The sequence below is a fragment of the Bubalus bubalis genome, chromosome 6 (genome assembly GCF_019923935.1).
Source record: "Bubalus bubalis isolate 160015118507 breed Murrah chromosome 6, NDDB_SH_1, whole genome shotgun sequence".
Classification (NCBI taxonomy): domain Eukaryota; kingdom Metazoa; phylum Chordata; class Mammalia; order Artiodactyla; family Bovidae; genus Bubalus; species Bubalus bubalis.
In genome coordinates, this window is record NC_059162.1 from 92,429,204 (window position 1) to 92,452,359 (window position 23,156).

The following is a 23,156-nucleotide window of genomic DNA, read 5'->3' on the forward strand; positions in this document are numbered from 1 at the left end:
CCTCTCTTCACAAAGCTGACTTGCTGCCAGATCACCCCAGTAGAGCCCACAATCAAGTGTGCCTCCATCCTGGAATCAGGCGCACAGCCTCCTTTCTATTTTTTGTTTGTTTATAGTGCCAGTAAGAATCACCAGGGACAAAACAAAAGCAAACCAGAAACCCTTGAGAAAACAGATAATGCATGCAGCAGGGCAAAACTGAAACAACAAACAAGAGACCTGAAATGAAACCCTTGGCAGAAACTGTAAAAGGTAACATTAAGGGAATTGCTAAGAGAGTACGCAAAAAGGTAGAGAAATAGAGAATAGGAAAAAATAAATAAGAAATCTTGAAGATCAATCCTGGGAGGAATATCTGACTAATAATAGTGCCAGAAAGAGAGAAAAGAGAAAACTAAGAAGGGAAGTTATGAAGTTTTCTTATTGGGTAAGAAACATTTTCACAATGGAAGGGTGTGAGCTTCCAACTTGAGAGCCCAGGACGAGGCAGAAACAAAAGAGCCTCACTGAGGCACATCACTTGAAAACTTCTGCAGGAGGGGTGCTAAAAGGAGGAGGAGGAAGTGGAGACTAAAAGGAGCAAGGAAGCCCCATGCAAAGATAAGGGATCAGAACATCATCGAATTTCTTGGAGCAACACTGGAAGACAGACAACTGTAGAGACAAGTCTCAGAAACTCTGAATGGAAACAATTTTCAACCTAGAATTCTATTCCCAGCTAAGCTAATAATCTAAAGTGAGTGTGGAATAAAGATATTTTCTGGGAACTACAGAAAAAAGTATTTTCTAGGCACCATTTTCCAAAAAGCTACTGAAGACAAGCTCCACTGAACTAAGGAAATAAAGCAAGAATGAGGAAGGATTTGGATCTTGCAAACAAGGAAGCCAGTGCAGGAGAGGTCAAAGCCACGGCCAAGTGGACAGCTGCGCAGCGGGGCTAGAGGAGCCCAGGGCTGAGCCGGGGCTTCTGACGCATTTGGCAGCTTGGACAGTGCTACGGAGAGGTGGTGCACATGGCTATCAGAGGATTTGGGAAGAATGAGCAATAGGGACATAGAGAACTAGACAAATGAGAAAACAACCCAGTTATTAGTTCCAGAAAACAGTAGAAGTATGAGCAAAGAAACTAATCAGAGCGTAGTACTAGGCTTAGTAAATATTTACATAGTCATGATAACAAAAATCCAGAATATCTATTTAATGAAAATTTATGTGCTGTAACTACTGGAAGTTTGGGGAAGTGGGGAGTGGTGAGAGCACCAGAAGAAAACCAGGTCGTCACTGCCCCCCAGGAAGCCAACAGAAAATATCTCAAAGTGAAGAGGCGAGAAATAGCAGTTAACACACTGTACTGAAGTGTGAAAGTGAATCCAGAGAAAATAGCTTCAAGGATCTGACTGTAGCTGCCTCTGGAAAGTGGAACTGGAATTGAGGCTTCTTGAGACTAGGATAATTTGATGATAGTTGATTTTTGTTTCCAGTCCATTGTATACTCCTTAATTTTTTTCTTAAAACAATGTGTTTATATTACTTTGAGAAAAATGAAAATGAAGGAGTAGTAGATATAATTAGTCCTCTTGGTAGGTGAAGATACTGATGCTAAGTCTAAGGGGCATGCCCAAGACCCCAGCATGGCCAACTTAGGACAGGAGGTGGGTCCCCCACTGCCAGACAGCTCTCAGATACCAATGACTATAAGCCATGGTCACAGGAAAGATGAAAGCTGAAACGTTACCATGTTGAATCTCAACCCTCTAATGCTGGAAGGACCTTTTGAAAAAAGTTCAATCCATTTATGCTATGGCTGGTGAAGCCAGTTGGGTTCAGGAGAAACCTATGACCATAACTTGTATTTATTTGATCCAAAAGCTTTACTTTCGAAGAGGGGGAAATATGGGACCAGGGGAAATTCCTCTCAATAACCGTGAACTTCCAGGCCACAAAGCAGAGGAGACAATTTCCATAATATTCCACCTTATTCTGTACACGTTTCTAAGCAGCCTTTGATGCCACAGTTTAGAAAGCAGCCCAGAGCCTCTTACTCTAAAACAAATCAGCTGTTCCCAGTCACCCCTTCCCACTACCGAACCCCCTCCACCCCATCGCAGACTCACCCCTACGCCTCTCAACCTGCATTCCAAATGGGGGCAGCTCAACAATAGGTGTGGGTTTGGGGGTGTCAGGGCCCCTGCCAGGACTGGGCTCACAAAGTTAGTCAGCCATGGGAGCCTCCAGGCCAGCGGAAGACTTCAGAGCAAAAGGACAGCTGTAGAGTGGGTGTGTGAGACGTTAAAATTTGAAAGTCTTAGTGAGGCTTCAGGCCCCTCCAGGTAAGAGCCCGGGCCTTCCTCCCATCACAGCCTCCCCTCCTGCCAGACCTCATTCTCTGCAATGCTGCCTCTCGCTTCCGGGCCTCTGTAGGTGCTGTTCCCTCTGTCTGGAACACTCTTCCTTTGAGCTTCCCAGGTCATGGCTCTGGTCACACTCCGCACGGCCCTGTCTTCTCTAGGTGGGAACCTGACTCTAGGCCGTGAGTCCCTCAGAGGCTGGACAGGGTGTGGTTGCTCTCTGGGCACCGTGGGCACAGTGGCCTCGCTGGGAGTGGGAGGCAATTAATGTTGCAGGAAGGAGGAAAGGAATGAACATGGGCGTGCCAGGCTCAGGGACACACCCAGCCTGGCGCCCTGGACAAGCTGCCTTCACCTGCAGAGTGGGGTCTCATAGGGCTTTGGTTCAGAGGGTTCTGGTTTAGAACCACTTGGGGCCACTGCAACAAAAGCAGATCGCTGGCCCCTTCTCGGGATTTCTAAACTTTGCAACCCCCGCCCCAGGGCTCAGCACTCTTTGTCCCACGTGGCAGCCTTATACTGGCTGATGAGTCTATTTGCTGCCCCTAATCCTGGTCCCCGGAGGGATTCTGGCTCCTGGCTGCTCATAGAGCCTGGAAACAAACAGAGCCCAAAGCCCTGGCCCAGCTGCCCCTGCTGTGGGCATTTTCAGGCAGGTGGTCTCAAAAGCATTCAGCTTCTTGTCCCTCAGTTTCCATACCAGCAGTCAGGGCTCTGACTTCATAGAGGGGTGTGGGGGTTAGGCCAGTGTGGAAACATCCTCCTGACCAGGAATGCTCATGAAGGACTCCATGGGCAGGGGGTGGGCGGGACCGGGCACAGATCACTGCAGGGTGGAGATGGGGAGACACAGGCACTGCTGGGCCCTCTCCTGGTGGACCCACCTCCCTCCCTCCACTTCCCACACCCACCCAGTGGAGAAGGCACCACCATTGACCAATAGGAAACAGGCCCAGACAGCGAGAGCAGGGACTCGCCCGAGGTCTCTGGAAGAACTGGGCACTGAGCTGGGCCTCCTGCCTCCTCTCCAGGACGGGAGAAGCCCTACCCCATGAAAAACCTTCAAATTCTCATTGCAGTAATCGCCCCTTTGAAATATATTAAACAGACACAGGGGAGCAGTCTCTGCTGGAGCATCTGGTTGACTTGGGTCCTGGTGCCCCCTTGTGGCCATTCCTTCAGCTTTCCCCAGCGGCACTTTGCAGTCCTGTTGCCTGAATCGGTGGTTGGAGAAGGCCTGGGGTCCCAACCGACTGCAGAGGGCTATTCCGGGTGGAGGAAGGGGCGAGAGGCCTGAATGCCCCTTGGATTCACCATGCAACCTTGAACAAGCTCCTGACCACAGCCAAACCAAATTGCCTGGAGAGATTAGAGCAGGTCATTCTGGAGATGTCTAACCTCCTCCTGCTCATCTCACCGGGGAGCAAGGAGGCCTAGAGATGCCGAGCAGGTGTGGCAGGGGCCCAGGGATGTGCTGGGGAGGGTGTGCCATCCTGGCACCCTCTAGAGAGGAGTCTGGCTCTGGAGAGGAGGGCTTCCAAAGCCTGGAGAATCTGCTCTCCCAACCTCTCACCTGCAGCCAGGGCCCAGGGCCTTCTTCACTGTCCTCCCTCCCCAAAGCCTGACTCCTGGTTACTCCTATTGCCCCAGAACCCCCAACGCTGCCAGGACGGTCACTGGGCACCTGGGGCCCAGCTGGAGTTCACATCCAGAATTAGCGCTGCCCCAGCCTTGCCCCTGGGGCCCCTTCCCAGCCCCACACCCCTCTGCCCATTCAGTGCTCACACTGAAAACCCCACAGCCCAGTCCTGCCCAGATGGTGGTAACAGACTCTCCTGGAGCTAACACCAAACCTCTTTTCTCTCCTCCCTCTCAGACCCCCAGCCACAGCCCCGCCTCCTGCTCCCCCAGAGCGGGGCATACTGATGGCCCCCTGTGACAATCACATGACCCTCTCTGACAGCTGTGGCCTCCAAGCCCACAAACAACCCCCATTCTCTGCCTCCTCCATTTGCAGCCTCTTTGCTCTTCTCTCATCAGCACTTAAGGTCCTCGGCTCATCTTGACACGTACATCCACAGAGCCCCTTCCCTCATCAAGTACTTCTTATTTCTGTCCGACCCTTCAGAGCTCAGTTTTCAAAACAGCAGTTCACTCATCTATTGTCTTTCCCTTCCTGCTTCACCGTCACTCCACAGCCCTCGTTTTCTTAAATCCACTTGACTTTGATGTGCGTTCTAAGTCACTTCAGTTGTGTCCAACTCTTTGCGATCCTATAGATTGTAGCCTGCCAGACTCTTCTGTCCATGGGATTCTCCAGGCAAGAATTCTGGAGTGGGTTGCCAAGCCCTCCTCCAGGGGATCTACCCAACTCAGAGATGGAGCCTGCATCTCCTGTGTCTCCTGCATTGGCAGGCAGGTTCTTTACCACTAGTACCACCTTAGTCCACTCTTGACCCATTCAGCTCAACCAGCTGACACAGATCCACACACTATGTCTGCTCTCTCAGGTCTCCAGGCCTTTGCATGTGCTGTTCCCTGCACCTGGAACGCCTTTCCCTGCCTTCCTCACAGTACTAATAACCCGCCTATTCTTCAGCACCAAACCTGAGCGTCACTTCCTTCGGGAAGCCTTCTCCGATGCTGCAGCCTGATCTGGCACATCCTCTAAAGGCAGCCCATAATTCCTGGACCCAGACCCTGGTGCTCTCAACCCCAGGGAATTTATCTTAGTTTCTCGAATATGAAAACCTATTCCTATCTCATAACCTTTACGTGTGCTGCTTTTCTGCCAGGTCCCAATATCTGTCCATCCTGTCTACAATTTATATCTGGAAAACTGCTTCAGGTTCCTGCTCCAGGAACCCCCCTCTGCCTCTTTGGAGACCTCCCTGGGTTCCCAAGGCCGCAGGCTTCCTCTGTCACAGCGCTGACCCCTCTGGGTGTCACAGAATGCACACCTGCCTGCCTTCTGTAAGCACAGTGGTTCATCATTCCTGGGTACTGTTCTAAGCACTTTGCGTATATTAATCTTATACCGCATAGAATAATTCCATCGTTATCCCTGTTTCACAGGTAAAGAAAACGAGGCCCTGGGTCCTTCACCCAAGGCCAGAGTCAAGCACACAATGTGCACCCGGCAGGGCTTCCCAGACCCAGAGCTGAGAACCAACGCCTCCAAATCTGGTTTAAATGGAAACCAGCCCCGAGCAGCTCCCCGCCCCCGCCAGCCCTGGATGAAGGCTCCGCATCCCCTTTCATGCTGTTTATTCTTTTGAACAAATTGTGAGTTTTATAAGACATTCAAGGCCTGCAGTGGCAAACACATGTTCCCATAGTGAGAGTCATCAGACCTGCTGGGCAGAGGGCTGTGAGAGCAGCCATCTCAGCTTCTTCTGTCCTTGTTCTTTCAAGAGTTGTAGACACCCTTGAGCACCTATAGCCTCTCAGACCAATGCAGAGAGAAGCTGAGCTTCATCTCTGCAGCTCCCCGACACCCCTCACCAGCATCCCCTCACATTGATGGCTTCCACACGCCAAAGAATACCCCCTGCCCACTCTGCAGCAGCCTCACAGCATCCTAGGAGAGGTGAGGGTGCTGTTGTCATCTCGACTCAGCAGCGGAGGAAACCGAGGTTCAGAGGGGAGATATCTTACCCAAGGTCACGCAGGTGCTTAGTGGAGAAGCCAGGAATTAGAACTCAGGTCTTCTGGCTCCAAAGTTGGTGCTCCACCAACAACATCATTCCTGCCTTCAAGGCCAGAAAAGCAGAAAGATTTTGTGTCCCCTGCACCTGGCACATTGTCCTCGATGAATGATGTCCTGGAAAAGCCTGATGCTCTAGGAAGCAGGGGTGTTGCCGTTGAGGCCTGGCTCTGTACCTTGGGAAGTCACTCATCTCCTCAGGCCTCAGATTCTTCTTCTGAAGAACAGAAGAAGGGGTTTGGACCCACTGAGTTCTGCAGACTCTCATCAGTCAGTTCAGTTCAGTCACTCAGTCGTGTCTGACTCTTTGCGACCCAATGAATTGCAGCACGCCAGGCCTCCCTGTCCATCACCAACTCCCGGAGTTCACTCAGACTCACGTCCATCGAGTCAGTGATGCCATCCAGCCATCTCATCCTGTTGTCCCCTTCTCCTCCTGCCCCCAATCCCTCCCAGCATCAGAGTCTTTTCCAATGAGTCAACTCTTCACATGAGGTAGCCAAAGTACTAGAGTTTCAGCTTCAGCATCATTCCTTCCAAAGAAATCCCAGGGCTGATCTCCTTCAGAATGGACTGGTTGGATCTCTCTCCTTGCAGTCCAAGGGACTCTCAAGAGTCTTCTCCAACACCACAGTTCAAAAGCATCAATTCTTCGGTGCTCAGCTTTCTTGACAGTCCAACTCTCACATCCCTACATGACCACAGGAAAAACCATAGCCTTGACTAGACGGACCTTTGTTGGCAAAGGAATGTCTCTGCTTTTGAATATGCTGTCTAGGTTAGTCATAACTTTCCTTCCAAGGAGTAAGCATCTTTTAATTTCGTGGCTGCAGTCACCATCTGCAGTGATTTTGGAGCCCAGAAAAATAAAGTCTGACGCTGTTTCCACTGTTTCCCCATCTATTTCCCATGAAGTGATGGGACCGGATGCCATGATCTTCGTTTTCTGAATGTCGAGCTTTAAGCCAACTTTTTCACTCTCCACTTTCACTTTCATCAAGAGGCTTTTGAGTTCCTCTTCACTTTCTGCCATAAGGGTGGTGTCATTTGCATATCTGAGGTTATTGATATTTCTCCCGGCAATCTTGATTCCAGCTTGTGCTTCTTCCAGCCCAGCGTTTCTCATGATGTACTCTGCATATAAGTTAAATAAGCAGGGTGACAATATACAGCCTTGACGTACTCCTTTTCCTATTTGGAACCAGTGTGTTGTTCCATGTCCAGTTATAACTGTTGCTTGCAGACTCTCATACTTCCAAGGAAATAGCACAGCTGTGTGGCCTCAGGCAGCCCTCACAACTGGCAGGTCCCACTCCCTGAATGCTGACTCTAACAGTGATAAAATGCTCTCTATCTCTTTTCTACCAGTTTTGCAGGTAACCCTCAGAAGTGTCCAAAACAATGGAGGTTGTTTTCATTTTACAAGCATTCCTCAACCAGAACTTGGTTCTTCAAAATAAAATAATCAAACAAGTGCCCCGTGGAATGTGACACTACATGAGGTTAGACACACAAAAAAAGCATTCCAGGAAGAGGAAACAGCAGGTGCAAAGGCCCTGGGGCAGGAATGAATTTGGAGTATGGACTAATGGGTCATGGTGGCTGGCATGAGGTGGGTGAGAGGAAAGCAGCAGGTGGGCCAACAGGGGCCTGGACAGTGATATCCACAGCAGCACTGTCCCCCACAGCCAAACCTACACACCAAGTGCCAGCAAGAGGGATGATGGGAGAAACTTGGGGTGCCACACAGGAATACCACACAGCAGGTAAAACCAACAGGCTGCAGCAGCCACGACAAGGTAGATGAGTGTGAAAAGAGCCCCAAAGACGACAGCCCAAAATAACTTAAAAACCATTTAAGAAAACATGGATGTGACGAAATAAAAAAAGGAAAGCTAGTGGATGAGACACCAGGATTCAGGATGCTGGTTACAGTGGGTGGGGGAGGTGATGGCAGAACTGGGTACCAGATGGTTGGATGGATACTGTCAAGGACCTGGCTTTTGTCTGGAGCAATGGGATGATGGGTGCTGATCACATTATTAAAAACAAACAAGCACATCAAAGTGGGTTGTGCATGGACCAATGATGAATTTGTCTCATGTACCAGCCTGGGTGGTGGCCATTTGATTCAGAACCTCAGGAGTTGGGGCTTTCTTGGAAGAGCAATGGGAGCCACGCAGGAGGGACTTGACTTGATTCATATATAAAGGTCACTCTAGTTGTTTACAGATAATGGTGTGGGGAGAAAAGGGAGGCAGGGTGTCCAGTTAGACAGCTACTGCCCTTCACCAGGCAGAAGGTGACGATGGGGACAGGGGTTAGAGGTGACTTGAAAAAGCGGAAAGAGCTGTTTTGCGACATCCAGTTTGAGATGTGGGGTCAGTTTCTCTCCGTTTGCATCTCACACAGATCCCGTCTGCACCATGTGTCCAGCAGGGACGACCTCTGTGGACAGTATCTCCTGGACTCCTTTGCTCTCTGGCTTCCAGTAGACCAGAGGGTGGGAATAGACAGAATTCGGGTTTGCTCCTCTAGAATGAAAGACTTGTGGTTACACCTGTACCAACTACCCCTGAAGAAGAGGCATGGTGCTGAAGGGGCCTCAGGGTATTGGAGGCTGCATATACTGGGAGTGCAGCTCTGACCATTTACTGAGGAAGTGGTATGCCTGCCAGTTTTAAATGGGGCCAAAGTAAGAGTGGCTCTGTATTTCGTCCAGACTATAGTACAAACCTTCTTGCCACTTGAGGCTTATGACCAAGTGGATCCAACAGGACTTGGAGTAACTGATGCAGATTGGCGTGAGGTGTGATCCTGGGCATGGCCCCCACAGAGTCAGAGCACAGAACACTAAGATTTGGGGACCCATCTTGCTCTCCTCCCTTGGCAGCTCTTCCAGGCTCTGGGAGAGAATGGACCCCATGGCCAGGGGGGACACTGAAGGACGTGGTGCCCTGAGCTGCTGCTGCCTGGATGTCCTCCTGCTGCCTCCCTTCCCAGTGCCCGTCTTCTCCCCTGCTCTGTGCTCCAGAGGCTGACCTGTGCAGAGCATCAAGGGGCGCCCTGGCCCTCTGGCTCCTGACTGGGCTCAGCATAGCAGAGCCCCAGCAAGAGACTGGAGGGAGGAGAGGAGGGAGTCAGAGTGGAGTGTCCATGGGAGCGGTCCCTGCTCTTTCATAGCAGACTTCTCTCTTCTCTTCTCTCCTCCCACGTTCCACTAGCTGCTCTGTCCCCTCCCCACTCAGCCACGCAGGGATGCTAACCAAGCTCTCTAGGTACCACACTCTCCTTGTGGTTTCCTACTCCTTGCCAGAGCTTTTTATTCATCCCTTTATTAGACCTCCTTAAATTATCTTAATTGGAGCATGCTGTTTCTTGTGGGGACCCTGTATGATAGGCCTGTAGGCAGAATTCTAAAATGACTTCAGGAGTCCATGTCCTGTAGAATCCTCTCCCCTTTTGTCTAAATATGATGGGATAGCCCTGCGATGATATTAGATACAACCCAATCATAGCAGCCTGCAAAGAAATTCTCCTGCTGGCTTAGAAGAAGTAGGCTGCCATGTTGTAAGAGGCCTACATGCCTAGGACCAGAGAGTGGTCTCTTGGAGCTGAGAATAATTCCCAACCAACAGCCAGAGAGAAGATGGGGACCCCAGTCCAACACTGACTAGGAAACAAAATCTGCCAACGACCTGACTGAGCTTGTAGGAGGGCCCTGAGCCACAAGTGACACTGCAGCCCTGGCCAACACCAGGGTTTCAGCCGATGAGACTCTGAGCAGAGAATCCAGTTACGCACTTAGCCAGCTTCTGACCTACAGAAACTGCAAGATAATAAACGGGCGTGGTTTGAAGCCACTGAGTTTGTACTGATTTGTTATGCAGTCACAGGAAACAAGCGCACTGGATTTTATCCACTTCTCCAAACCACAGAGTTGAGTGTGGGGAGCAGCGCTCCCACACTCGGCACAGATGCACGCACGACAAGGACAACAGCTGGTCCAGAGGTGTAAGTCCATCATGTGAATACTTGGCTTAGACACTCATGGAACCTACTGCTGGGCTCCGCCCTCTCCTTTGGAGAATTCCCTGAAGAGAAGCCACTGGGAGCCTGATTTACAGACGGGTGCGCTTGGTGGGTCACCGCCAGCCAGAGTGGATGGGGCTGCATCATAACCCCATGCGGGGGCTGCACCGAGAAACAGTGGGGAAAGGAGATTCTTCTGTGGGTACACTATAAAACTCCTAGAGAGAAACACAGGCAGAGCACTCTCAACACAAATCACAGCAGTATCTTTTGGGGGAGGGGGCTTTCAGAGGGCAACTTTTTTTTGAACTTTTAATTTTATATTGGAGTTGAGCCAGTTAGCAATGTTGTGATAGGCGGACAGCAAAGGGACTCAGCCTTACACATATAAGTGTGCATTTCCCCCCAAACCCTCCTCCCTTCCTGGTTGCCAAATAACATTGAGCAGAGTTCCCTGTGCTATACAGTCCGGTTGGTTACCCATTTTAAATATAGCAGTGTGTACATGTCAGTCCCAAACTCCCTAACAATCCCTTCCCCTCATCCCTACCCCCCAGCAACCAGAAGTTTGTTCTCTAAGTTTGTGAGTCTGTTCCTGTTTTGTAAACAAGTACATTTTTATCATTTCTTTTTAGAGTCTGCATATAAGGGATGCCATATGATATTTCTTCTTCTCTGTCTGACTTACTTCACTCAGTATGACACTCTCTAGGCCCGTCCGTGTTACTGCAAATGGTATTCATTCATTCTTTTTAATGGCTGAGTAATATTCCATGGTATATATGTACTACATCTTCTTACCCATTCCTGTGTTGATGGACAGTTAGGTTGCTTCCATGTCCTGGCTGTTGTAAATAGTGATTCAGTGAACATTTGGGTGCTGGTGTCCTTTTGGACTATGTTTTTCTCTGGATATATTCCCAGGAGTGGGATTGCAGGGTCATATGGTAGCTCAGTTTTTAGGTTTTTAAGGAATCTCTATATAATTCTCCATAGTGAGAGAACTATATGAGAGTCTCCAATGTAAACTGTACCAATTTTCATTCCCATCAACACTGTAGGAGTGTTCCCTTCTGTCTACACCCTCCTCAGCATTTATTGTTCATGGAGTTTTTGATAGTAGTAATTTTGATTGGTGTGAGGTGATATCTTATTATAGTTTTGATTTGCATTTCTCTAATAATTAGCAATGTTGAACATCTTTTTATGTGCCTCTTGACCATTTGTATGTCTTCTTTGAAGAAATATCTATTTAGATCTTCTGCTCATTTTTTGTCTGGGTTGCTTGTTTTGATGATGTTAAGCGTCATGAGCTGTTTATAAATTTTGGAGACTAATCCCTTGTTGATCACATCATTTGCAAATGTTTTCTTCCAATCTGTGGGTTGTCTTTTCATTTTGTTTATTGTTTCCTTTGCTGTGCAAAAGCTTTTAAGTAGGTCCTATTTGTTTATTTTTGTTTTTATTTCCATTATTCCGGGAGACAGATAGAAAAAGATAACTGCTACATGACATCCACTTCAGAGGAAGGAGGGATGGCCTAAGATATGGATCCATAGTGATTTGTGGGCAGAGGTGTACGGGTTAGCAGGCTGCTCAAGGTTTTGGAAAGAACAAGATTGGAAAACTGGTGAAAAGGAGATGAGTATGTGGCTGGACCTCTCAAAATAGGCAGTGTGTGAAATACTCACCTCTCAGGAAGCATGCACCAGAGGGCAGCCACTGCCCGTGAGGCTCTCAGTAACTAGTGGAACACAAGGATCCATCTTGCAGACATCAATTAATCTCGACCCCCAGTTCAGTGGGCTCATGACCAAAGAGAGTGTGGCAGCTGGTGGATTCGTCTGCTTGGGTTGCCACAACAGACCGGGTGGCTTAAACAAGAGAAACTACTACTCAGTTCTGGAGGGTGAGGAGTCCAAGATCAAGGTGCCGTCCAGGCAGGTTTCATTCTGAGGCCTCTTCTCTTGGCTTGTGCACAGCGCCACCTTGTCTTGTGCTCACCTGGCCTCTTCTGTGCATGGATGGAAAGCCTTTTCCTCGGTGATTTGTAGGTGGTCTCTACATATTAGAGCGAAAATAGCCCTTTGTGACAGGTGCCACAAGCTCTTTTTTTGTTCCAGCTGGTCACTTGTTTTGACTTTTCTATCTTCTTAGTGCCATGAAGAGTTTATCATGCATTTATCAATCCTTAGTTTTATGTACTCTGAATTTTTTGTTATAAATAGAAAGGTCTTCCCTGCAAGGCTATAAAACATCTTTCCTACATTCACCTTTAATATTTTATGATTTAATATTCTCTGGCATCTCTTATAAAGACTATTCCTATAGGATCATGACCTCACTCAAACTTAATTACGTCCTTAGAAGTCCCATTTCTAAAAATGGCCACACTGGGGTGAGGGCTTCTCCATGTGAATTTGGGGAAGACACAAACACTGATCTGCAACAGCAGGGAGGAAGGCTTTTCACAGGCTCGACAGCATGGATTTCCCTGACGAAGCGGAGATGAGTGCTGCTGCGGCAGTGAGTGGTGCTAATGACACGGGCCAGCACTGCCCTGCGCCCCAGGAAACCACAAGGATGGCAAGCTGATGACCTTGGATGTCTTCCATCATGCATCAATTAATCCTGATGGAATCTAGGTATAGACGTGCCTTCTCTGCTGGATACTTCTGCCAGCACCACCATCTGTGGTCTTACAGAAGGCTTTATCCATCACCATGGTGTGCCTCAAACCCAGAAATGCAATTAATAGGAAAAGCGCTGTGGCAAGGGGCTTGCAGATGGTGGGATGGGCTGCTGGAGGCTCCGTTACAGCACCAGCTGGCAGGCAACCCCCCGTGATGATGTAGAGGGCCCGCCTCTTGGGATGGGGCGTGCGTCAGGACCAGTGACCAGGGTACAATGCTATCTCCCACCAGAAGCATCCCCACTCACTTCCAAAAAAGAGCAGCTTCACTGCACATGCCGTCATTCACTTATTGAAAGTGTATACTTCAATGGTTTTGAGTGTATTCACAGCAGAGCAACCATTACCCACAGTCTACTCATGGCGACACCTTTATAACCCACTTACAGAATTTTTGCTTCATGTCTCTGCAACATAACAGATCGTGTTGGATCTCTGCCCAGATTCCCTCAGATTCTTCTTTTCCATGTTTGGGCCCCTCCTGGGTTCAGAGTGATTTTGCTCCCAACAGATGCAGCTGAGGCCTTTTCAGAGAACATCACTTGGGGTTTCAGAGCCTGCCTGGCACACAGGTTCAGCCAGCCAGAGGTGCCTGGGCACTGACATCACCCCAGGGTGGCCCTTCACCATTGACGAGGAGGGAAGGAGCATGAGAGCCCAGTTCTCTGGCCTCACACCCAGGGAAAGGGAGGCAGCATGTGCACGCTAGTTCCGGGCTGAGGCTGAGCTAGTCTGAAATGACATCCATTCTTGATGCTCCCCCTTCCCTATCCTGCTCCCCTGCTTCCTAGCTGGTCTCCCCCAAGAGCATCTCCTTCACAAATCACATCTACAACTAAGCTCTCCCTGGAGCCTACTTTTGAAGGATCCAAACTACAACAGCGGCCATGGGTTCAGTGGGCTTGGGGGTGCTAGTTCTCAAGGCTTCCACCAGGAAATGCTGCCATGGCTCCACTAAATTCGAAGCTGGGCTTCCTCTTGGCTACTTTGAGCTCCTCATGCTATTGAACTGACAGGCAAAGAGTGGTCGAGCTGGTCTGAGCGGGTGACCTTGATTATTAAGCGGCAACTGGGCTCTGCTGCACAAGAGAGAAAAGCAAACTGGGCCTGGAACCTGCAGAGCCACTGAGGTCAGGGAGAGATGCTTCCATAGCTTCTAAAACAGGCGGCGGGAGTCTGCAGCAAATGACAGTGATGGGCTGACCAAGGACTGGAGCCCTATACGGAAGAAGACCTGGGTCACCCTCCCAAGCACAGAACCCCCACCAGCAGAGGGGCCGACAGCATGTGAGGGGAATAGAGAAGGAGTGCTAGGAAGAAGTAGTAATGATGATCCGCCTCTGCCTCTCAACCAGCTACAGACCTAGGGGCTGCAGCCACGGTCGGAGTCTCACGCTGACTGGTCAGTTTCTTTCCCCATTCCTGCCATGTAGCTGATGCTCCAGTTCAGGCTTCAGGCGAGAGCATGACTGAAGTGAGCATCCTTCCAGGGCGATACAGCGGTTGATGGCTTGTGTCCCTCTTCCCGTTCTGAAGATGAGTTGCACAGGGTGAATGGTGATAGTGACTGTTTGCCCACCGCCCCAACTATTCTCTGCCCTCCTGCCCTATTCTGCGCCCAAGGGGCTGAGTTAGAGTGCTGTGAACTGCATCCCCTCAACCCCCAACCCCACCCCTACCCCTGGCTCTTCTGTCCTGTGGTTTCTGGTTGGGTTTGGCCAATGGAAAGCACCAGCAGGAGATCAGAAGGTGGGAAAAGAGCAAGGTAGGGCAATGGCACCCCACTCCAGTACTCTTGCCTGGAAAATCCATGGACAGAGGAGCCTGGTAGGGTGCAGTCCATGGGGTTGCTAGGAGTCCGACACGACTGAGCGACTTCACTTTCACTTTTCACTTTCATGCACTGGAGAAGGAAATGGCAACCTACTCCATTGTTCTTGCCTGGAGAATCCCAGGGACGGGGAAGTCTGGTGGGCTGCCGTCTATGGGGTTGCATAGAGTTGGACACAACTGAAGCAACTTAGCAGCAGCAGGGCTGTTTCAGCTCAGTTCCCTCTACGGTCTGAGCTTTTTTTTTTCAAGCTAAAGTTACATCCCTCCATGACCACAGTTGAAGACACCTGCGGTCTGTCTGAAGACAGCAACCTCCACAAGCTCCAGCTTGCTCTGGGAACGCAGTTTTCTAATCTAATTTTGAACCTTCAAGTCAACTTCTGTTTCCTGCCAGGACACCTTATAGACATGCAGGAAGAGAGGTTGCATAGATAAAGCTAACACACAGAGCCCAGGCCAGCCCTTATAGCACACTGGTCTGAGGGTAAAGACGTGGACTCGGACAAGCCAGCTCTGGAGAAACAGCATTGTCAAGAAGAAAAGAGGGTTCAGGATGTGCCCGAGGTGTTCCAACATCCAGAAAGCAGGCAGAGATGGGGGAAGAGTGCAATGGATAAAGAAGCAGGTGCAGGGCAGGAACCAGGAGAGACCAGCCTCCTGGAAGTCTAGAGAAATGAGTGTAAGATGTGTCAGGAGGTCAAGGGAACAGAGGTCAGAGAACTGACTGCGGGATTTGGCCATGAGGCCATCACTGGTGACCTCGGTGGGTGAGTTGGATGTCATCCTTACCTGCGACAAACTCAACAGAAGAGGCAAGTGAGTGCAGTAAGGTTTTGGAGGGAGATGTGTAGGGCAAAAGGAGAGCACGGGGAGCCTTGGAGCAGCTCCGTGGAGGTGCTGAGGAGGCCCAGGTCCGGGGTGGCCCAGACAGAGGCTGCTGCGTGAATGAAGTATTTGGGGAAATTCTAGTGCAACAGGGATGAAGAGGCATAGGAGACTCGGGAATGGTCAGCCGGACTGTGGGTTGTGAAAGGCCCACAGGCCAGCCTGGACAGTTGGGACTTGGAGTGGTGGGGAGCCAGAGGAGTGTTTCATATGGAGGAGTGCTCAGATCAGGGTATTAGAGTGCCTGGGTTGGGATGTGGAGGGGAAATGGCCCCCTAATTCTAGGAGCCCAGCACAAAGTCTGATCCATCATTGGCACCTGATAGATGTTTTTAACTCTGTGGAAAGAATATGAGCCACTGCTGATGTTGAAGACGGTGGTTGACATCACCCTACAACTGAGGCTAGTATATGGTGTTAGCAAAAAAATTCACTCCAAATTGAAAAAAAAAACAACAAAAGCCAGATGTTGAAAAACACCAACTTAATTAAAGACTGACAGGGAAATGGTCAGGGATTCCAATTCAGATAGGTTTCACACATTTCAGAATGAGGTGTTATTGCCTCTTATTTCCCCACATGGTAGGGATAGGGGGAGCAACTGTTCCAGCAAATTGCTGACAACGTTGGGAGGCAACTCAGTGTTTGCTGGGTAACTGGATTAGAGCTAGGAATTAATTGTCCATGAATGTGGAAAAATAGCCAAGTCCACCCAGAGTGTTCCATGGACTCCATCCACTACCAAGAAGAAGAAAGAGAGAAAGAAAGAAAAAAGATGCTCTGATTTCAATTAAAACAAGAAAAAAGATGAAGAAAAGACACCACCCAGCAGCTAATTACTGACAGGCCAATGCCTGTGTTAGCTCAAATGCAAGAGCTGACATGATAGAATGTTAGCATCTCGTGATCTGCTGTTAATTAAACGTAGCACAAAGGCATAGTGGAGTTGTACATCTGCTCACAGGATGTGACTCGGCTGGGGGAACCCTCCCCAGCCTGCCTACACACTCGCTCATCGGGGATGGCGTGGAATCCCGAGCCTGGGCTTGAGGGCAGGGGCAAAGGACTTGACGGTGTGGAGGGTGGACAGCCCAGAAGGAGGGAGAGGTGGACCGGGGCCTGCTCACCCAGATGCTCCCTGCAGATCGGCTGTGTGCGTGTGCCCAGCCAAGGGTCTTTCTGAATGTGGAGGGGTCAGCTTAGTAGCCCTTCTCGAGAAGAAAATCATAGCCAGAGAAACCTTTAAACATTTAAGTTAGCATTAACAGCAAAAGATTGGAAAGAACCTAAAAGACTCATAGCAGGACACTGGTTACATAAATTAAGGTGCATCCATGCAGTGAAGTACTACTCAGCTGCTAACAAGAGTGAGGCCAGGAGGATTTCCAAGCTCTGATGCAGAAGTTCATAACTGGGGTCCTTGAAGAGCATTAATGGCTCTGTGAACTTGGCTGGGGGAAAATTACATCTTGATTTGCACTAATCTCTAACTATAATTCCACATTTCCATCAATTACAAGTGCAGGCCACCCATTCCAGTAGAATTGGCAGTGAACTCCGGGAGTTGGTGATGGACAGGGAGGCCTGGCGTGCTGCGATTCATGGGGTCACTAAGAGTTGGACACAACTGAGTGACTGAACTGAACTGAACTGAACTGGTCACCAATAGAAATCACAGATTTTCTTATATCACTTTACAGTGGTTGCAAATAACTCAAAATATTAATTATATCACTACTTAGAAACTGTTAATAGTGATTAGATCCAGCAATAGATTTTGTTTTTTAATGTGTTAGTAAAGAAGTATGTGTTTTACAACCACTAACGTATTTCTCTATTTTGCCAAGTACATTAAACATAATTGATTTCCTCTGTAACCTTATGTGCTTTATTTTTATCCATTTAAAGCACTGATCTGAGAAGGGATCATAGGTTTTGCCTGGCTGACAAAGGAGTCCATGGCTCAAAAAAGGCTCAGAAATCCTGATCTGGTGTTAATGAAGAGAAGTGTGCAGAACAGTGTGAATCATGTTCTCCCCTGTGTGTGTGTGTGTGTGTGTGTGTGTGTTTTTAAAAAACCTATCAGTGGAACAGATTTGAGAATTCAGAAATAGACCCACACAAATAGGTCTTATCTTTGACAAAGGTGCAAAAACAATACAATGAAGGAAATACAGCCTCTATACACATGGTACCAGAACAATTGGACATACACAGGCCCATAGTAAAGAATCTGCCTGCAATGCGGGAGACTCAGGTTCGATCCCTAGGTCAGGAAGATCCCCTGGAGAAGGGAATGGCTACCCACTCCAGTGTTCTTGCTTGGAGAATTCCATGGACAGAGGAGCCTGGCAGGCTATATAGTCCATGGGGTTGCCAAGAGTCAGACACAACTGAGCTACTAACACACAGCTTACAGGCTAAAAAATGAATCTCAACCTCACACCTCAAACAAAAATGAACTCAAATGTAAAACATAACACTGAATCTGAAAAATCTGAGTGGGCTGTATCAATTTGCTGCTTCTGATTAGTGCCTAATTGGGGGAAATTGGGTAAACATTACGTGAGATTTCTGTGTTATTTCTTAGAACTGCATGTGAATCTATAATTTTCTCAAAATCGAAGTTTAGTTAAACAAACAAAAGGCATGTGCAAATCATCTCTGGAAGGAGACAGCAAAAAGAGGAGACATTTCTGAGGAAAGAAATGAAAATGGGTAACAGAGGTAGGGGAAAAACAATCTGTTTCTGGTTTCTACTTTTAAGTTGTTAACCGTTTTCATGAATTACTTATATTCACAATTCTTTAATTATTTTAAAACAAAAAACAAATAAAAAGTCTGGAGAAAGATGAAGAAATGAGTATGAAGAGAAATCATTCTGGTGAAAATCAAAACTGTTTCCTAGGTTACCTGAATTAACAGCACCATTATTGATAAATTTCCCCTCTACCTTGTAGAAGGGTGTATATTTAAATTTTAGTAAACTTTTATTATGCATTAAAAAAATCAACTTTATGCTTCTTTGCTCATTTTCAAAATGAAAATGTATATTAGTCACTCAGTCATGTTTGACTCTTTGGCAAGCCCATGGACTATAGCCCACCAGGCTCTTCTGTCCATGAAATTCTTCAGGCAAAAATACTGGGAGTGGGTTGCCATTTCCTTCTCCAAGGGATCTTCCCAACTAAGGGACCGAACTCAGGTCTCCTGCATTGCAGGCGGATTCTTTACCATCTGAGCCACCAGGGTTCATTTTCAAAATGAAAATAAAAAGTTTTTATTTTAAATAATTTTAGTCCTTGTATAAGATCTGAGCAAGGTTGTTCTTTGTGTTCAGACTGTTGACATGCCTTGAGAGCAGCTGGGCTGGGTGGACTACAGTTGGGCAGTAAGTCTTGGGGGGGACCACAACTTCCCCAAGACTCACAACTGTCCTTTGCTGAGAAGCAGGACAGGTGGCCAATGCAGTTAGGAACTTAGCTCTGGACTCAGGTGGGGCTCAGATTTGATCCTGGCTTGCCACTTACAGACTGTACAATGAAGAGAAAGAACCTTACCTCTGTGGATCTCAGTTTCGCCATCTGTACAATGGAGGTATTGTGGTGCCTGGCTGAAGGAGTTGCTGTTAGAATTCACAGAGAGAATCTGTGGAAAGCACTTAGCGCCTAGCACATAGAGACTACAGTGGTTAGCCTGTGTGATTCTTAGCCTCCTGACAGAGAAGGCCGCCTTCCATCTTCTGACCATACGCTGTGCACTGAGAGGCAGCATCGGAGGTGTGTTTCTCATGAGCGCTCCCTGCATCCTCAGCGCACTTGAGCCAGCGCTACAGGGCCAAAGGGAGGCTTGGAGAGGTTATGTGATGTGCCCAAGTGCACACAGCCAGGAAGAGGCAAGGAGAAAGAGCAGGGCCCCGAGGCTCTGGGCCATGGCCAAGGAGAAGAGGCCAGAGCTCATCCTAGGGCCTCTGAACAGCTCTCCAGTAACAGGAGCTGAGGTCCAGGCCTATCAAGGCCACAGCATCCACAAGTGGAAGGGGCTCTGGGAATCCTCAGAATGGCAAGGAGACGCTCTTGTCCCCTGTCCTAGCCCCAGAGGGGCGTGTTCTGTCTGCACAGCATCTCCATCCCACCCTCCAGGAAAACCGGTATGTCATGGTGGGAGGGCTTCTCTCCAGAAGGATGTGGGGGGCCAAAACCTAGAGGTGGAGCCTTAGAAGACACTCCACTCTGGCCACAAGAACAAGCATTCCGTCAGTCCCAGCTCTCACCATGGGGCTTGAGGTGAGCCCCAGGCCACAGCTGGGGCTTGGGTAACAGTGGGTGTTGACAGCCTTCCAGCCCAGAAACCACTGGGGCCCTTTCCACGATGGTCACCACAGAGCCTATTTCAGCATTCTCTCTGGAGGTTTAGCTTCCTGGAGGTCAGTGAATAGAGTGGGCAGTGGTTTCAGGAGGCAAACATCCTCAGGCTGCTCTCCCTGGGCTGTGCTAGAATCTGCCCAGAAACGGGGGTGCATTCAGGTGGTTCGTGTTCAAAAGAAAAAAAAAAATCTCAAGATGGTAATTGACGGCATAATGGAAATTGACGATGAAATTAAAAGACGATTACTCCTTGGAAGGGAAGTTATGACCAACCTAGACAGCATATTAAAAAGCAGAGACATTACTTTGCCAACAAAGGTCCGTCTAGTCAAGGCTATGGTTTTTCCAGTGGTCATGTATGGATGTGAGAGTTGGACTATAAAGAAAGCTGAGCACAGAATTTATGCTTTTGAACTGTGGTGTTGGAGAAGACTCTTGAGAGTCCCTTGGACTGCAAAGAAATACAGCCAGTCCATCCTGAAGGAGATCAGTCCTGGGTGTTCATTGGAAGGACTGATGATGAAGCTGAAACTCCAATACTTTGGCCCACCTGATGTGAAGAGCTGACTCATTTGAAAAGACCCTGATGCTGGGAAAGATTGAGGGCAGGTGGAGAAGGGGACAACAGAGGATGATATGGTTGGATGGCATCATCAACTCGATGGACATGGGTTTGGGTGGACTCCGGGAGTTGGTGATGGACAGGGAGGCCTGGCGTGCTGCAGTTCATGGGGTTGCAAAGAGCCGGACACGACTGAGTGACTGAACTGAACTGAACTGGTGCCCAGGGATGTATGCTGCCCTCTGCATGCCCTAGGCCTTTTATAAGCTGTGTGACTTTGGTCAAATCATTATTTGTCTCTATGCCTCATTTTCCTTTATAAAATAGGAAATGAAACCATACCTCTTCCCTGGGTCATTGCAAGGATTAAATAAGGGGAGGGGTGCGGTGTTTGGCACACAGTAGGGTTTCAGTGAAGGCTGACTCCCTGTTCTTCTGCCCACTCTGTGATGCCAGAGCAGAGCACATGTGCAAAGTTGAATGAGTGGCCAGAGGCAGGGCAACTTAACCCTCCACCTAATAATGCACAAACTGGCCCTGAAATTCTGCAACCAGCCCTGGATAACTCCAGTCCCAACCAATGCTGAGCCCATGCTGGGAGTGGGGACAGAGAGACAAATGAAACCTTGTCACTGTCCCCCAGAAATCTCAGGCCTTGTGAGAGGGACACCTATTCAGTGGGATTAGTGTGACAGCGGGCAGCCGAGGGCCTGGGCAGGTTCCACAGGCTGAGACCCTGGAGGAGGGGTCGCCTGGACTAAGTCTGAAAGGGATAAGTAAAAGATGAGTGGGTGAAACTGGAAAGAGCCTACGAAGAAGGCTCAGCATGAGCCAAGGCACAGAAAGGAGAGAAAGGGTGGAAAGATTGAGGGCAGGTGGAGAAGGGGAAGACAGAGGATGAGATGGTTGGATCTCATGGTGCTTGGAGCTACTGTATGAAGACAAAGATAGTAGAGCATCTATTTGACCAGCAGGGTGGTGCAGAGGTGATAGCTGAGAGGTTGATGATCACAGCCCAGTCTAGAGACTCATCGTTTTGATTTCCCAGAGAGATCCCAGGTCTCTGGGGAGCGCTTTAAGCCTATTCCTCCAGCCGCGCTTGCAGAAGCGCAGCGATGGACGCTCCTGCTCCTGCGGAGGTTGGTCGCTAAGCAACAGGCCCCGCCCTCGCGGTGGCCTGGCTTCCACGCGCCCTCTACAGGCGGCTCCCTGCCGGTGCACCCGGCTTCATGAAATGCTGCCAGCTGCCTTCCACCCTGTTCTCCCAACTCATAACCAAGTCTTGGTCACTTAGATTGAGCAATGCTGTCCCTGGCCGACGGTCTCTCTGCTTCCAGTCTTTTTCTACATGGGCCTGGCTGACTCCACCCCTACAGGAACTAGCTAGCCAGTGGAGAAGCTGGAGAGGTGGGCAGACAGGCTGTGCTGAGAATGTTGATCTTCAGAGCAGTAGGGAGCCGTTTAAGATATGTGAGCAGGGCAGCAACATAAGCAGATCTGGTGTTTAAATGGTCATGTTGAAGATGCTGGAGGACTGCCTGGAGGAGCAGGGCACTCAGGGAGCATGGATTAAATTGACTGGAAAGGCTACAGGGAGCAGGGGTCCACAGAGCCCACCAGGGCTCTGTAAGTAACTATGGTGAGAGTCATACAGGAAAGGACAGTCAGGCTCTCAGCACTTGGGGTTCATTTAAGGGGAAGGGAGTCTAGCAGGGCCCCACCCTACCCCAACAGGCACCTTCAAGGCTGCAGTAAAAGATGCTGACTGGTCTCTGAGATTCATCAGTTCACAGGCCTACAGAAGAACTGAGCAACCCTCCCCTTCCAGGAGTCCTGTGGACATGGATTCCTACAGGACAAAGGGGACACTGCTGTTCTCCGCAGGACGGAGCTTCCCACCTCATCCCACCCCCCCACCCCCACCCCCGCCACTCCAGGCTCATTAAGCATGGTCTGGAATGCTGTGAAGTCCATGTGATCACAGACTGGCCTCATGCTTACATGTGTTGATCAGAAATGGGAAAACAGCTTTACAGATGAATGAAGTTTGGTTGAAAAATCTTTCAAAGCATGGGCTCTAAGATAAAGGAGAATGATGAAAAATTATGGTCACTGATCCAGCCCCATCTGGCCATACCCTCAGAAGGTCAGGGTCCAGTGAGGGCAGGGTGAACAAGGCCAAGTGGAATCAGAAGCTGTGTCTTCTCCCATGCTCCTGGGATTCCTGAGGCCCTGTGGACCCAGGGGCAGGCCCAGCACTGGGAATGGCTAATAACTTCAGCCTCAAAGCCAGGCTAGTCCAAAATCACTGCATCCTCGGGTCCAGACTAAGACCAGTGCTGACACCTGCAGGCCTCAGTACGCCAGGTTCTGCTCTGCTGAAACACTGTGTATAAAGCAGGAACTGAAAAGTTCCTATGACCGTATCTGCTCCAATACCTCCCAACAGGGCAGGCCCAGGCCCTCAACCCCCTAGTCACCACACTGATGTGGAGAGGACAGTTAGACTGTCACTTCTCAGTGTTCTTCCCGCCATCTGTCCTAAGATGCTGGGCCCACAGGCAAGGCAGGAGGCCGCTCAGTCTATTCTCCTAGGTGCCAGTCCTTTCCAGACAAAACAGAACACTGTCCCTCACCCTCGAATCCTTCACTCCAGGTCTCTTACCCTTTCTCACCCTGCTGCTGGGGGTGCTTACCTTAATCTAACTCATTCTTCCCTTGAAGACGCGGT